This window comes from Anomalospiza imberbis, chromosome 9 (genome assembly GCF_031753505.1).
Source record: "Anomalospiza imberbis isolate Cuckoo-Finch-1a 21T00152 chromosome 9, ASM3175350v1, whole genome shotgun sequence".
NCBI classification, from domain to species: domain Eukaryota; kingdom Metazoa; phylum Chordata; class Aves; order Passeriformes; family Viduidae; genus Anomalospiza; species Anomalospiza imberbis.
In genome coordinates, this window is record NC_089689.1 from 16,593,017 (window position 1) to 16,605,282 (window position 12,266).

A 12,266-nucleotide genomic window follows, 5' to 3' on the forward strand; every position below is an offset into this window, starting at 1 on the left:
CTTGGCCTTCTGTAAATGTATCTGTTTACTAGAGCCCATCCTGTAGTTTTGGGTTTTTTTAATCATACTTAAAAATCAGTGCTGTAAACTATACTCTTAAAAAAAAAAAAACATGGAAAAGGTGTGACTTGAATGCATAAGAATTTTTTGAATGAATAGAGCCCTTAATATTTAGTTTTGCCTAATGAAGTAAGGCATGAATGTAAAAGGATTAGTATTCCCGTAACATTCAATTCACACACACAAAGTGTAATTCATGGAACCTGGCTTTAATTTTTTTACATATAAATAATTAATGCTGCATTTAAAGTATGTTAAAATGTTTTATTTCTTAATCAGCTAATTTGACTGAGAAACAAAGATGCCTTTATTTTCATTTTCCTTGACTAGAGTTACTGTAGTAAAAGGTCCCCTCCAGCTTTTGGCTTTTGACTCTCAAGTTTGCTGCTGCCAATTAGTTTTCTAAAGTCACTATTTTGCAAAATGTTTCTCAGTTTTTAAAAAATGTAATTGAATGTCTGTACATCACAGAGTTTCTTGTGTGCAGACACAGGGTGTTAAACATTCTTTGGGTTGACTTGGGTCAGCTTTAAAAAAATCTCAGACACTGAAACTTGAGAAGCAGTCGTGTGCTAATGTTTTCTCCACATCCTGTTAAGTATTAAGTGGTTATTTAAAATAGAGTTGTTATACTCAGCAACTGACTTAAAGTGCTTGATATAGTTTACAAGACTATTAATTAAATGAGAGCATAGCATGTGATGCACATGTATTTCCATAATCATTCACATTGGCCTATAGTTGCCCTTTAATTTTCATACTAATTAAAGTAACACATTGAACTGCAAATTGTAAATGGCTGCATTTCTCAGTAGATGTTAACACTGATGTAAGCTGAATGGCAAATAAAAAACCTCAAGATTTAAGCAGAGTGTTTTTTGACTCTGATCTATTCAAGTTTTCCTACTCATTCTATTATTGGACCATGTCCACATTTTAACAAGACTGCATTTTTTCCTGTGTTTTCAGTCCCATATTTTTCTGAGGTACAATGTGTGTATTTTTTTGTATTGTGGTGTCTGGTTAGTTGGTTTCCATCTGATACAATAGAGCAGTTATGCAGGGTTTGCTGTTACAGATTAGTGTTTTTAAGTGATGGTGGGGCTAAGGTTTGTAATCTGATGGGCAGAAAGAAAGAGAACATATTTCACCAGTGGTTTTACTTCTTACTTACATCTGAACCATTATACTCCTTGGTCGTTGCTTAAATCTTGACACAGTTGACTTGGAACTTGAAATGCAAACTGGAGGGCTGCACTTTCAGGTTGCATCAAGGAAGGGGGAGTTACTCCTTAGAACACTTACTGGGACTTGGAAAAGAGAAGAAACAGATAGGAACAATTATCCTGTGGCTCACACAGCTGCTGGCACTTTGACTTGACACATGCACTGATGGGGACCACTGCAACCACCTCAAGCAGTAGCTAGTATGTAATGGACATATGGTAATTGCTATTGAATGAGAAGTAACCTTGGATTATAGACATCCTTTAAAAGAAATCCTTGACAAAAAAAAAAAAAAAACAAAAAACTCTGTCAGGGCCAACAGCTCAAAAATTAACAACTAATCACTGCTTTCAATGTGTCCTCCATCTAATTGCTTCCATGATGAGGGAGGGTTTTTTTTCCTTTCAGAAATGAGCATTATAAAAGATTTCTTTTTAATTTAAAATGAAAAATTCCTTCACTCCCAGGTGACCTATCCAAGAGAAAAAATAATAAGCACTCGATTGCTCAGAGAGCATCAGCTCTCACACATATTGCAAAGCTGAGTGTTCATGCTTCCTTCCACCCCACCCTGCTCCCTTCCCACAGCATGTCCTATCTCCAGATCCTAACTTGGCTTGGCCCAAGATGTTATTTGTTAAAATTAACTTTCAGATCAGGCTGGAGTCAGTGTACTTGGCAAGGAGGAGAGGAAGCAAGACAGTAAAGGAGGGAATGGCTTCAGGAGGCAAAGAGGGAACCCCAAGCAGGGTTTTGGGGAGCAGAACAGGCCACAGCAGCATGGCAGCAGGACACAGAACTGAAGCCAATTTTGCCCCCCAGTTTTGTCACTGCCACCTTGAGCATTATGCTGTCCCCAAGTCCATTGTTGAGGGCCACACAAAGGTTTCTCCTCCACCTGCCCCCAGCCCCCTGGGCTGCAGTGCCAGGCAGGGCTGAGCTCCTGCTCCTGCCTTGGTGGGGGCATCCAACATGACTGTTCCCAAGACATGCTTTGTTTCAGCAAAATTCTGAAGTTCAGCTGTGGGCAATGCTGAACAGCCACGCATTGCAAAATGAATGGAGTCACGCTGAGGGAAGACTGATAGACAATGGTAATAATGTAAGACCTTTTTTTCCCCTCATAAACCAAATTTCCCATACATTTCTGGAAGATTAATTTAGATTTAGGGAGGTTTCAACTGAGATACTGGAAAAAAGACTCTAAATGCAAGGCTGGTTTCTACCTGACCTTAACTACTACATCAGCTACCACTGCTCCAGTACATTTATATATAAAATGGTCTGGCACTTCAGCTTAATTACTTAAGGACTCTACAAAAGAAAGCCTTTAGAATGTTTTAATTGCAAATTTAGTCTTTCTGAGTACACAGCAGTGGTATCATCCCTTGAATAATTAACCACATATTTAAAGAAAAAAATAAAATAACTCTCAGCTACATGGATACAGTCCTGCTTGTCTTAAGCAGATGACACTTGTAAATATATGCACATACAGAATTAAGCAGTAATTTGAGTTTGCTGGATTTTGTCTTTCCTTTGAGACTGGTGTAAATGTAACATTAGATTTATTTTCAAGTTTATCCTCAAACTCTATTGTAACAAGGAAGGGATTGTAGAGTGGGGGGAATATCCTAAAAGAAAAAGCTTGTGAAGCTTTCTGACTCCTGTGGTACAAAAGGACTGGTATGTTTCCAAGTGGGAGGTTCAGTTGACTCTTCCACTTGGACACAAATCTCTTCTCCTCTCTCATTCCTCTAACCTTCATTTGCACTCACCTACTAAATACAGCATGGACTTTCTCCTCCTCTGTTGCAGCCTGCAGATTGCCTCTGATGGGACTCTGCTGGTGAGGTGCAAGTGGGTGGTGCCAGTTGCTGGCAGGGCAGTTTGCTGTGCTGGCACTGCAGCCCCAGTGGGACCACAGAGCAACACATAATAAAAGCAGAGCTGAACAGAGCTGCTTCAGCTCAGCAGCATGCTGGCCATCCAGCAAGGGTGCTTACATAAAAGCCAAGGGCCTGGGAAGTCTTTCATCTTTCCAGAATCAAACCCTTTTTTACACACACTCATGACAGCTGGTTATAATGCACAAATTAAAACTAATTTAAAAGTTACTCTCGGGCACAATTGTCAGGCTTTCATTCAGGAAACTCTCTAAACAAGCACTTAAGTTTAAGCAGGTGCCTAAATCCCACTGAACACTGTAGGATTTATACACCTGTTTTAGTGCTTTCCTGGGCAGGGACGGCCCTCAGCACGCAGTATGTTCATCCCATGAGTCCCAAAGTCCAGGTGTCTTATTCTCATCCAGGTTTACTTGTTAGTGCCCAGGCAGCATTGGGATAACACCACTTCTAACTGATGTTTTTTATTTTAGTGCACATCCTGCTGTACTACAAACCTGCCGCAGCCCCACAGGCAGCTCTCCTGCTAATGAGCTGCAGCACAGAAATCTGAGCATGAGAGCCATCTAAGAAGGTTCAGAGACACAAACTGACACTGTGGATGGCAATGCTGTTCTTTCAAGCCATGAATAGTGCATTGAACCATTCCTTGAAGTTGCAGCTGGGGCTTTTCTTCCTGTTTTCTTCTTCTGAAGACCATCATTGCAATCAGCAGGGATAGCACTGGGAGCGCCAGAAGTCCTCTCCTACCAGAGAAGCAGAGTTTGGTGAGGGTGCACATTCATGGTAATCTCCTTTTTACAATGTACAGATGAGCCTGCTCAGTGGCAAAATTAGCATGCTGGAACTGCTCTACTCACCCTAGAGTAGCAAACTGCAGAGATGGTGGGAGGAGAAGGGAAAGGAGAACAGGAGTCTGGCGATATGACAAGTAGTGTGAAGTATTTTTTTGAGCATTAACACCGACCTAGGCAAGACATAGAGTTGAAAAGTAGCAAGTATTTTAAATGAAAACCCCACCATGTTTCCTGAACTTTGAGTCATTCTTGTTACTTAATTGAGAAACAAACCCTGAGTTTTCATTTCTCTTTCTCTCTCTCCATGCTGGCAAGAGGAGGATGGGAAAGGAAACAGAGAAATAAAGGGTCACCACTAAACTTTCTAAGGTCTTTCCTTTTGATACTGTGACTTGTTTTGGTTATTTTTTCATTACTTATTTTCACTGAAGTAGAAGGTCTCCAGGAAAGCATGAGCATTTGGTTAAAATCAAAATTAAATCTGACCTATCACTGAGGGAAAAAAACAACTGAATCTAAAGAAGACAAACTCTGTATGAGTGTGCTCACATGTTAAAGGGGGCATGTGCGAGTCAAATTGCACTGACAGACCAGCATAGGTCAGATCTGGGAAAAAAAAAAAAAAAAAAGAAAAAAAAAGGATTTTTAACAATCTTTCAGCCCTCTCTTTATTAGACCTTAATTAAATCAATGGGTCAAAGCAACAGAGGGAAAAAATAGTTCAGCTAGGGGACACTAATCAACCCCTTTCAGTGGACTGAAAAATATCTTAAGCAAGAAGTAAGCTTTAAATCAACATCTGCCTCATGTAACACATAAACATAGACATTACTGCTTAAGAAAAGAAGTATTTGTAGGACCTTTTCTTGAAAAGAAAAAACATGTATAAAAGAAAATATTGCTCATAACCACTAGGTAGATCAGTGAGCATACCTGAATACCAGGGGAATCCTTTGGGGTTTGGTTGAACAGCATCCTTACACATGTTGTGAATTTTAGGGAACGCAGAGCTGAACTGAGCAGCAGCTCCTGAATCATCGGTCGGTGCTCTTGCAATCAGACAATGACATGGCTGTGTTGACCATCAGACCTCTGAGTAGCAACCGAATCATTTAACTTGATTAATACCAAGTTTGGACTTGCCCTTCTTTTATCCCCACAAATTTCGGCTAGAAACCTGAACACTGTCTAAGACCCCACTCATATGTATGTCAGAAGGGACAAATTCAGTTACATCAATGCAACCTCAGCAGCATTAGGAAAACAAAAAGGCTTCATCCCTGTTACTGAGAGTGGCGCCTGAGCCACCATGGCCAACATGACTGACAGAGTGAATGCTGGCAAGGCTCAGCAACAGTCTGGTCCCCAAACTAGCATGTAACTCCCCTGCAAGAGCTGTACTGCAAACAGACAATGCAGAGAACATACCAAAAGAAAATGGCTAAGATGAGCATTCTGCCTTGAAGACATAAGTGATTACTTTTGAGGATATTCAGCACAAAAACACATTTCCTGATCTTCACAGAATATGTACAGTGTGCTTGCACTGCAGGAGCCAAGCCAAGTGGTGAGACTGAGCCAGCATGCAGCATGGCTGTATCCCTCTGTCCCAGCACAAGCCCAGGCGAAGGAAATATGACTCAGAGCTGGAGGTTTTTCCCCTACTCACTCCTGGCTGGGGAAGCTGAATTCCCACGTGCCTGGGTTGTGGCTGGGGTTGAGGAACGCCTCCCTGGTTCTCATCCCTCTGCTAGGTTTTGTGCAGATTGGGTCATCTTGAATACATTTCTTGTCTGGATTCAGGAAGCTTCTGTTATGGCCCCACAAAAGACAAGATAGATTTTGCCATCTTGATCTATGCTGCATTAAGAGATTATGTTATATCCTAAAGATGAAGTAGTAGTTTTAACTAAAGTATAGCAAACAGTAATGAATAAAGTCTGATTTGCAACACTTACCTATTAAATAACATATAATACTTCAAATTAGCTTAAAATTGCAAATCTGCTGGTTCAGATTTTATTGGTCATATCTGAGTAGGTAACATTACTAAGGGAATCACTTTTTACCTGAAGAGTGTTTGGAGCCACACTCCCTGTACCATTTAGCCAAGGAGAGTGGTGATCACTCCAACCATGACTGGCTCTGTGCAGTTTTCATGACAGGCTGCATCCAAGAACTACCACCAAGTTGCTATATAATATCTTGCTTATTATAATAATTATTCGTCTCTACTGCTTAAACCACTGTTGCATGAGAAAGTTAATATTTCCAAGGCTCTGGGTGGAATACCTTTCCCAGAAAACATGCTCTCAACAGGAAACCCAAACACAGTGCTAGAGAGTTATCTTAAGCAGATTTAAATAATTAAATCCAAAATTCTCAAACCACTTGCTGTTTCAAATTTATTTCTTTAATAACATGCTTGTTTCAGCAACACACTGGATTAGGGTTTCATTTATTTAAAATTTAAGGTCTGTCCCACTCTGAGTGTTATTTTAAGTATTTAGGGGAGTTTTGTGCTTGTGAAAACGAAGAGATTGTTGCATTATAAATTCATTTCCTCTGTTATTGCACAGGCCAGGCACAGTGCAGCTGTGAAAGCGCTGTAAGAGCCCCAGCAATGTCCTCAAGCTCAAAGTAGATGGCCGAGCCTTTGTTTTTGCACAAAGAGGAGCTGGTCCTTTCTTATGTCATCAGCTACAGGTACTTCCTAAGCAGCATTACTGACTCTGGGCAGCCGTGCTGAACGAAGAGAAGGCATTCAATGACAGCGATGACTATCCATGTTCCTCGAGGGCCAGCTGCCAAGAGCCATTTTTGTGCAGGACTTGCAAGAGAGGTTGAGCCCAGTGCCCACAGCCCGCACCAACCCGTGCAAGCAGCTCCTGTAGCAGGTGTTACCTCCTAAGGAAGGGCTTGGTGGCGGTTGCCATCCACACCAGCAATTTTACAAACAAGCGAGTTTCTTATGTGTTCTCCATCACCTCCAGGCATTCATATTCTTTTTAAGTACAGGAACATTAATTAGATTTTGACCACAGACCCCAGATTTGACTTACGCTGACAGGGTTTCCATTAGTGTAATCTGTAGGGGAATTCACTGTTTCAACATCTGTGTGCCTAAGGCCTATCTCACATTTACTGCCACTGCCTGAAAAGCCTCCCTTGTACGGCTGTGTGTTTCTTCATGCTCCCAATTTCACAGAAGTCATTTCAGCACCAAACGGTAATTAGCAAAGGGATGGGCCTCGGCTGACATGAATGCAATTTATTGTTTTCCACAAGGCCCTGAACAGAGCAAACAAAGAACGCAGTCTTGCTGTCTGGCGTTTTATTAACTTGTATTGTGTGATGTACCTTACTGAAGGGAGATCTCCCACTAAATGCAGCAGCGAGGAACCAGTAACATGCATGCTTTTGAAGAATATTAATTTTGGTTCAATTAGGCAAGTTTTGTAGGACCTCAGCCTCTAAAATAGGACAGCCACTTTTATAATTATCTTCTGTATTAACTTTATCACCACCCGACTTTTTACATAAATGCAACCTTTCATCTCTAAAATGCCAACACTTCTTCAATTTTGGCAACCGTACAGCATTGCTAATTATTTGCTCATTATGTGTGGTTAACTGATGAATCATTAATAAATGAATGAATGGCTAATATATTTTTATGGTAATTGGAGATATAACTGATTGCAGACTTCCTTTGCTTCTCAGAACTGCCCTGAATGAGCAGTAGCTGCCTAATTGTTTACAGATGATATTTATGCCACTGACAAGCTCTTCCTATAGCCTTGGTGTCTGAGAGGTGAGCCCTCCCTGTGCCCCACGGTGGGCATGGCGGGGTGATGCTCTCCCTCCCCTACAGGCACAGCAGATGGGCAGGCACATACATTTTGGACAGGTTTCCCAGCATCTCCCCACAATGGCTGGGAGCAGGACTACTGACACCATCCCAGTTATCGCCGGCATTCCCCAGTAACACCAGACCCTAACATGGAAATGATAACTTTCTGCAAGCACTCTCCCGCAGTCTGGGTGCCTGCAGTGAGTACCGCAGATAGGAAAGGGAAATCAGGCTCCAGTGACATTTTGTTTAACTCCATACTGTGCATTACAGTAAATGGCTTACACAACCTCTTGCTGCCAGTGCACAGTTAATGAATTCAGAGATAATTGCAGGGTTGATTTCTTTCTTTCTGCTTTTTTTTTTTATAACCTGTCTTTCCATAAATCATTCTATAGGGTGCACAGTTCCAAAACACATAATTTAAATCTGCTTGACAATTCAAATCAAAAACAAAAGAAGTAAGATGTCCAAACAAGGCTCCTTTAGCTATGCACACGCATCCTGAAGATCATGTTAAAAATGCAAAGGAGATTACCAATTCTTAATTATAATTATTTAACCAGGTGGGTAGTTTCTCTAATGAACATTTCTATGAAAACAGAATAACTAATGATGGTCTTAAAGAAGTCTTTGTCTTCCCATGTACTAATGATCACATTTATAAATATGCAGGAAGGCCCCCATGTACATTGCTAATGATAAGTAATTAAGCACCAGGCGTCAAAAGCTATAGAAAAGGGTCAGGGTAATGCAAGAGAAAATTAAAAATGCAATAAAATAAGTTGTGGAGCAAAATTAAATTTCTGGCTTCTGCAGACCTGGCTATAAAGAAATCTTTTCCCTTTCAGCATAAACCATAGCTGTTGTGGGGTATCCAAACAAAATCTTCTAAGTGCTTTCATTAGATTTTACTTGCCTCTGTGCTTGTACTCATATTAAAACCAAGTGAACCACCAGCCATTTAAAACAGACGCTATATATTCAGTAAAGCTGCAGTTTCTCTCAACGTTTATGAGAAATCACTGTGACTGAGATTATAACTATCACCAGCCTCCTCGGAAGCATTTCAGAACTTCTGATGAAAGAAAACAGGGATGTGTTAAACTTGAAACCTGGTTTTGTGATTATATTTTTAATGTGGAGGTCAACTCATGGAGGGCCTGCAATTCAATCCCTGTCAGGATCTCACCAAGACAACTCAGACCCAGGAGGCACAGAGGGCTGGCTCAAGCCCACACCTCCAGTTCAGCTGTGGAACCCATACCATAGACCATCGCAAAGCACTAAAGGCAGTTTCCAAATTAAATGCAATGGGTTGTCTTTTGTAGGAAAGACATGTTTTTCTCTCTAAATGCAAAGTTGTTAAATTAGGTAACACTGACACTCTTTCCTGAAGGCTCAGCACAGGACTGTGGGAGCCAGAAGGTCCCTATGCTCCTGCTGGCTGCCGCAGTGCCCCTTGCTGGCCTCCCACCAGCATCCCACACCATGGATCCACTCTATGGCTAATGCCCCTGCACCAAAATCCCATTTTCTGCTGCTGCAGTTCAGAGTTCAGTAAGACAACAGTCTGGGTCTGAAGGGAATAATATACTATTATTATTACTTCTCATTGAAAGCTGGATTAAACTTGTTTGTAAAATCATGGTGAGGAAACAGGAAAAAGTAGAGAGAGGGAGTGACGGAGTAGGGGGACACAAACAGGTGCCATCCCTCTACCAAGCACCTCACAAAACAGTGTTTTAGCAGCTGATGGAGCCCTGCCATGCTGCAGGGCCATGGCCTGCCCCAGGGCAGCAAATACACAAGACTTCTTGGCCTGATCTCAGGTATTACCAACAGGTTAGATTAAAGCACACACAGTCTTTGTAATTTAGAGATTGTGGACATTGTGGCACTAATTGCAAATAACACTGTGGCATTTTTTTTCAGGTGAAACCAGTGACTGTCCCAGATTTCTAGCCTTTCAGGACTTCTTTTTAAAAACAATCTTAACATTTACTTCCAAACTGACCTTTCATTGCCTCACACTGGGTATTTCCACCACCACCTTTAGCTCAGCCACAGCCCTGGCTCTCACACGAAGCACCAGGAGCATAAGCCCTGCCGGGCCAGGCGATGCTCGCTGACAAGGCTGCACGGTTTCCACTTTTATGGGCCGTGTAGCCAGCCTGCCTGCTCGAGCTGTTTCATTTTGTCTGCAGCCGAAACTCAAATAACCTGGAGTAAAGCTGTGATGGTGAGACACTGCGGTGCTAGGGAGTACACTTGGCCCTGAGAGTGGAGCATGTGCTCCTGAGTGGCGGCGGGCGGCCAAGCCCCACCTGGGGCCCAAATCCACCCTCCAGGGGTAACTTTTCCTGCAAAATACCTAAGGGGACATCTCTGAAGGAGACAGTCTTAGGGAGTTCATGACTGCCACCTTGTCCCTTGCGTTGGTGAGCCCATGCCTGGGGCCGCATTCGCTCTCCAGATGCTGTGTGGCCCCACGTGCCTCCACATGCCTGGGACAGCCTGCACCACCACAGGGCTGCTGCCATGGCCAGGGTCTGGGGGACAGGGGATGAGTGTCTGCGTTGCTGCTTGCAACCACTAAAATACAAGAGGGGTAGGAAAAGCAGGTATTGGGTTACAGTTATCTTCAATCAAAAAACTGTTTATCTTTGAAAATACATATCTGTTACTGACAAGCTCTGAAAACCACCACTCCAAGTCTGTCAGTAAAACCAAATGTTAAATGGAAAATATTTGCCAGGATTTAAAATTAGACCTACACATTACTTACAGATGTTTCAATGAAAAACACTTGAAACTCAACCACATAGAGTAATAAACCCCACAATGGTCTATTTTTTTTATGCTCCAAGTTAATTTTTATTATATAAGTAGCCATACGAAGAAGCCATTGCATACTGCTTAAATTAAATGTGGAGGAATGAAATCAGCAGTATCCCTTTACAGCATATGGTCCAGCAAATCAAATTATAAAGCTTTCCACATCTCATTAACTGCAATGAGTAGAGTGAGATTTCTAATAAGTCACTTCTTTTTCATGTGAGAGGTGAGCAGTGACTTATTGTAACTATTCTCACAGGATGACCCTTGTGCTGAAATTAAGAACTTATCTAAAATGGGAAAGGTCATTTGGTCAAGTCTGATCATAACATTTCCTCGTTATTGTTTTAGTTGGCATTGAAGCACATGCTTTCCCAGTGCATCAGCTGAAAAATGCCTTTGATAATTTCACTGACAGCAAGTAACCCACACACTGCCATTTAATGAGTTTGGGCTGGATTAGCTGACAATAAAGAATACAGTATAAATGCTTTTATAGAATGAGGTTTTCAGCAGGAAAATTTCATGCAGACGTACTTAACTAATTTATTTGCATTTACCACTAAGATGTCAGTCCAAGTACCACTCTAGTGAAAACTTCTGGTCCCCAGTTAGACAGCAGCCTCAACAATCTCTGCCTCTCCTTGGAAGGAACCTGCTCCATGCCCCCCGCTCACGGGCCACCTGTAGCCGCAGCATCAGTTGCCGTGGGCATGCCAAGGAGAGAACTGCATTCAAAGGCTGACTTCCTCCTCTGCACGGAAAATCAAATCAACATACAATTGTTCATCATGTGGCTTTGCTTTATGTGGATTCCTGATTTAGTGGCAGATCTGATTCAGGAACTGAGGCATTCCTGGCTCCCTGTCCCAGGCTCAAATCTCTAACCTGAATCCAATCTCCCTTCCGCCATCAGCCTGAAATTGTTTGCTAGAGGATATATTGACCATAAAAATACAGTACAGTGCACAATGAGAGAAACATCTCAAGACAGTGGAAAAGAGAAAGCTCAGCCAGGCCAGCTGAAACACTTGGGAGGAAAATCAACAGGCTGTTTTTAGCAATTACAAAGTTGTTGGCTGATCTGATCTAGCTGGGCAGGAAATTCCATAGTTTTTGGAAACCATTGACAAAAATGTTCTGGCAGCTCTATTCGCCATTTTGTGCTTCAAGAAGAGTCAATGCATTGTGCCCAAGAAGTTCAGTATGCAAAGCAAAATGGGAGAAAGCTTTTCAACTGAATATGAAGACACATTTTCTTCCACAGTAGCAGAAAAATCGTGTGATTTACTTGAAATCTCCTGATGTACCATTGTAATGAATGGGCAGTAGTAAGAATGTGATCATTCCTGCCAGGACATTTCACTTAGTTATTAACCTCATGGAAAAATCTGGAGGACTGTAAACCAATCCTCAAAGGATGGATTTCTTGTTTGCTCTAAAAACACTGCCTTACTTTTGTGCAGCCACTACTGAGAAGTCTGAAACCTAGCTACTGTTTAGATTAATTTAATTTCCCCTTAATGTTCATTAAATAGTAAGTTGTTAGTTTAGGGCACCTCAAGATGAATTGTTAGAGCTAAT

General features: G+C 41.7%; 1 long non-coding RNA gene across 2 annotated transcripts in view; it reads right to left on the minus strand.

Moving 5' to 3' along the window:
• Positions 1-12,266, minus strand: part of LOC137479445 (uncharacterized) — a 42,871-nt gene that overhangs the window by 22,616 nt on the left and 7,989 nt on the right. For both annotated transcript variants that reach the window (XR_011002260.1, XR_011002261.1), the window contains exon 2: positions 1,235-3,940. This is a non-coding gene — a long non-coding RNA (uncharacterized lncRNA). The remainder of the gene's footprint in view (positions 1-1,234; positions 3,941-12,266) is intronic.